General features: G+C 42.5%; 1 long non-coding RNA gene across 1 annotated transcript in view; it reads right to left on the bottom strand.

Annotated features, from left to right (window-relative positions):
- Nucleotides 1-5,000, bottom strand: part of LOC123517342 — a 569,643-nt gene that overhangs the window by 555,621 nt on the left and 9,022 nt on the right. The gene's annotated exons all lie outside the window — the stretch shown is intronic.

Raw genomic sequence — 5,000 nt, 5'->3', positions numbered from 1 at the left:
AATAGACATATTTTGAAAACTAATGCATATATATACCACGCCGATTAATAGCAGTTCCAGCAGAAGCATAATGTTACGAGACATCCTCTCTCTCTCTCTCTCTCTCTCTCTCTCTCTCTCTCGGTGATGATGGCAGGCGATAAAACGCTTTGTTCTGCACTGCTCGTGGGATTATAAACACGAGTCTATAACTGGAGACGTTTTGCCCTCCCTCCCTCGTTCCTCGATTCTTTCCCTCTCTCTTTTTAAAACTTACTTCCCCTTTCAGCCGCAACCCTCGTGAATATATATATATATTCTTTTTTTCCTTCCAAAGCCACATGCACCAATCCCAAATCGTTCTCTTATTTTGTGCTGGATTTGTGGATTGGAGAATGTATGGAGGGAGAGTGAGAGAGTCAGGCGGGGCGGGGATGTCAAAATGCCTGTCTGTCTCCTCCCTTCACCGCTCACCGCACTTGACGTCTATCTGTTACGCTATACTGTACGGGCCCAGGCAACAGCTACAGTGCGTGCAATTAATTACCTGACATTACTTACCGGAAGACATGACGTTATATCTGCCACACTCTCGGTCCTACCTACTAGCACTAATACACTATGCACCCTATTCAGTACACACACACACACACACACACACACACACTTGTAAGTTGCCATTTGTACTTTCTAATTATTTCTCTCTCTCTCTCTCTCTCTCTCTCTCTCTCTCTCTCTCTCTCTCTACTCAGCCATTTGTCAACACACCAGCTTACCTACCCCCCTCCTCCATATAAGCGTCTCTCTTACTCCCTCACTGCCCTCGTCTCTCTCTCTCTCTCTCTCTCTCTCTCTCTCTCTCTCTCTTACCACGGTCGAATTGGCGATATATGAAACACCGCCTATCGCTGACACTGAATGAGCCTTGTCGCCACCCGAGAGAGTACACACACACACACACACACACATACACACACACACACACACACACACACACACACACACACATCACACTCTCTCTCTCTCTCTCTCTCTCTCTCTCTCTCTCTCTCTCTCTCTCTCTCTCTCTCTCTCTCTCTCTCTCGTCCCTTTATCACACGTAAATATCACCATCTCTATTATCAACACCTCCATCATTACTTATCACCAAAACGACCACCATCACCACCTCATTTCTAAACAAGCAAACAAACCTAATCTCCAAACACACACACACACACACACACACACGAACGAACGAGGCTAAAACTATTCCCAAAACTCCCTACATTAATTTGGTTGATAAATAAATAAATAAATAAACAAATCGCAGCTCTGGAATTTAATAACCATTGCCAAGAGTCGCTGTGACAGAATTATTAAACGTGAAAAATAATAAAATCAGTTATAAGGGAGGGAGGAGAGGAGAAGGAGGACAGAACGGGGGGAGTGAAATATGCCACGAGGACAATAAATATCTCGAGAAGAATAAAACAAGCATCCCACAACACAGCGAGGGAGGTGAGGACAGCAAGAACGCCACACTTGTAAGGCCGGTCCGTGGTAGGTAGACACAGTTGGCGCTAGTGTGACCCTCGGGAGCAGTTTAGGTAGGAAGTTGCAAGTGGCAAGAGGGAAGAGGAGGGGTAAGTAAGTTCAGAGGTTCCAAGCGACACCAAGCCTGAACACAAGAACACAATACAGCGTGACTCCAGCACAGCACAGCATAGTAGAGCATAGTAAAACATAGCAGAGCAGCTCCACAAACATGATTTTACTGCTACTATTACTACTACTACTACTACTACTACTACTACTATTACTAATCTCTCTCTCTCTCTCTCTCTCTCTCTCTCTCTCTCTCTCTCTCTCTCTCTCTCTCTCTCTCCTCTCTCACAAACACACACACACACACACACACACACACACACACACACACACACACACACACACAAACACACACGGCAGGGAAAAGTAATTAAGGGCACAAATAGGCACTGTCACCGTGTCTAATTGTGATGCAGAAACGACCAAAACTTTTAATTTGACACCGACGACAAAATAAAAATAAGTCTCTACAGCGAAACTTTTTTTTTCAAAAATGGAAGGAACTCGAGTTTAATTTTCCCATTTTTTGTGTAGGAATCTCGAATTCATTGGATTTTTTCTCCCTCCTCCTTACCCCTTCCCTTTGTAATACGTGGCAAATTGAATGATGACACCCCCTCCCCCGAAAAAAAAATAAAATCATGTTGCTCAGTAAAACGCCGGAATCTACAGCACACGATATGCCGAAATGAAAGAATAAAAAAATAGCAAAATAAATAAATATAGCATATATATATATATATATATATATATATATATATATATATATATATATATATATATATATATATATATAATACTATGTACAAGCCATTGCAACACAAGTAATCCTTGTGATGAATACATTTGCAATGTTTCTTCTCTCACACACTCACTATCTCATCAACCTATCTGTCATAGAGTAATATGTTTACCTTCTGCCAACTGATCTCACTTGAACTTTTTACCGTCTCTCTCTCAATGAGGAGAGACGCAAGGTCTGAAAAATAATAGGGCAGAAAAAGCGGCGTTTAGAACAATTCAGTCAGAAACCGAAGAAATGGAAGACGAAAGGATACAGTTCAAGTAACAAAGATTGAGAGCAGTGCTATGGGGCAAAACAATACAACAGGTAGTGTAGGAATTAAATAAAATGGAATAAAAGATAGTCTGAGATGCAGTACAGAGGTGAGAGAGGGAAAGTGCAAGGCTGGGAAGCGAAACAGAGGGAGGAAAGAGGGAGTTGGTTAAGAGAGAAAGCTGAAAAATAATAAAAAGAACATTAATAGTAAAAAGACTACGATACAGTGGCAAGAATTATAAGCAAAAATAAGAACTCAACATTACATAGAAAAAAGAGTAAAAGAAAAGAAAATCAAGGTATAGGTAGATAAGACGAAGAAGACAGCGAAAGATATGATGTGGTTAGGTAACAAGTAACAAATATGAATGAAGAAGAGAAAAAGGGTAATAGACATAACATGAGGAAAGGAAAGTGTTAAAAAGGAATAAGGAAAGGCAGGGAAGGACATAGGGGCTGAAATATTGTGAAAGAAAGGGGAGTGGAAAGCAGAGGTAGAGAGGAAGGGTATGCTGAACAAGGCATGGAAGAGAGGCATAGAAGCTGGATAAAATGGGAAGGGAGAGAAGCAGAGGGAGGAAACACAGGCAGAGAGAGAGAGAGGAAAGAGGCAAGAGAAAGGAGGAAAATCGAGATGGAAAAACGGAGAAAGGGGAGAAATGCAGGAGGAAGGGAGAGAGATATGAATTTGGAGAGACAGAGGATAGGAAAGAAGCATTGGGAGGGGAGGGAAACCGTGAAAAAATAAGCATGGGGAAATGGAGAGACGCAGGGAGAGGGAAGAGCTCATGGGCAGGGGAGAGCAACAGGAAAAAATAATCAGGGAGAAGGGGAGAGAAGCAAGGACAGAGAGAGAGAGAGAGAGAGAGAGAGAGAGAGAGAGAGAGAGAGAGAGAGAGAGAGAGAGAGAGAGAGAGAGAGAGAGATGGTGGGGTGTCTGCGTCCATCTCCAACACACTACCATCACCACCTCGACGCTTTTCAATTTACCAGAATTGTTTATTTTATAGTTTTATATTTGGAAAAGTGGCGACTTTCATGTACGGCGGCGCACGGTCGAAAAATTGAGTTCCACATTCCTTTAAACATACACTCTGTCACCGGGTGTGTGTGTGTGTGTGTGTGTGTGTGTGTGTGTGTGTGTGTGTGTGTCCAAGGGAAAAAGTCAGTAAAAAGCAACGAAAAAGACTGGCTGAAAACTCTGCCCGTGGAAAAAATACACGCCCCAAAAATACCGAAGCACAGACTGACTAAAACACACACACTCTCTCTCTCTCTCTCTCTCTCTCTCTCTCTCTCTCTCTCTCTCTCTCTCTCTCTCTCCCATTACTACCACCACTAACAGAAGCAACATATAATCTACCTGGTTGAAGAGATGACCGACGTCCACTCCTCTACATCAATCTCATTCACTTATCAAGTCGCTGTTTTTCACATTAGGCACACTTAACTATAACACTGTAACACAAGCAAATCCATTAGGGTTGGTTGCGTATGAGGAAGGTGTAAATAATCCTCAATAGAATGATACAATGGTTTTATAATTAGATCAGTTAAAATAAGAGTAGAACATTATAGAAAAGCGTAAGAACATAAAGTAAGGGAAGCTACAAGAAGCCATCAAACATACGAGTACATGTAGCAGTTCCTGTACAAAGTATATCTATATATACTTATCATGAATTTGACTAATCTTCCCGTAAAGGTAGAAGATAAATTCGTCTCGTCTATTTAAGTCCGATCGGCCTGGATTGAACAGTTGAAGGTGCAGTTACCAGTAACAACATTCTTCCTGCAGAGTCATGAGGCTTAAAGTTGTGCGTTGCTTTGGTGTCATTCATTTCCGCATTCTATTTATATGTTTTATGAGCAGCGAGGTGTGTTGTAAAGGCAGGATTTATCACCGCTGTTTCAGAGGTCACACGTCTGTCCCTACAGTTCCAAAACAGGTTACACGGTTGCCCGCTAACTTGGTATTTTTTTCGTTGTTCTGTTCGAAGCCGGCACCGAGTGTTGTCATTGGGGAAGCAGTGAGGTGCGGCAGAACAAATCGACACAACATAAGGAAACGTTTACACTTTCAAATAATTATCAAAGTTGTATCGTTATCACCGAATGTGAAAACCAATTAGCGTGGCCGAGCGAGCCATTAACACACCACACGCCCCAGCCTCGCCACGCCTCACGCGACGTCCTGGTGCTATACTGGAGGGGCAGCAGCAGCTAGAGGAAAGGAGGAGGAGGAGGAGGGCTCAGCTGTCGTTACCTCACATCTCTCTCTTCCATCCTTCACAACACTGAATTTGAATATTGGCAACTCGTTATTTGTTTCACAAAATATTACCCTGACTTCGAGACACACCTAATAGTTAAG

The sequence above is a fragment of the Portunus trituberculatus genome, chromosome 42 (genome assembly GCF_017591435.1).
Source record: "Portunus trituberculatus isolate SZX2019 chromosome 42, ASM1759143v1, whole genome shotgun sequence".
NCBI lineage: Eukaryota > Metazoa > Arthropoda > Malacostraca > Decapoda > Portunidae > Portunus > Portunus trituberculatus.
Note: the sequence above shows the minus strand (reverse complement) of the source record. Positions and strands in the feature narration are given on the sequence as shown.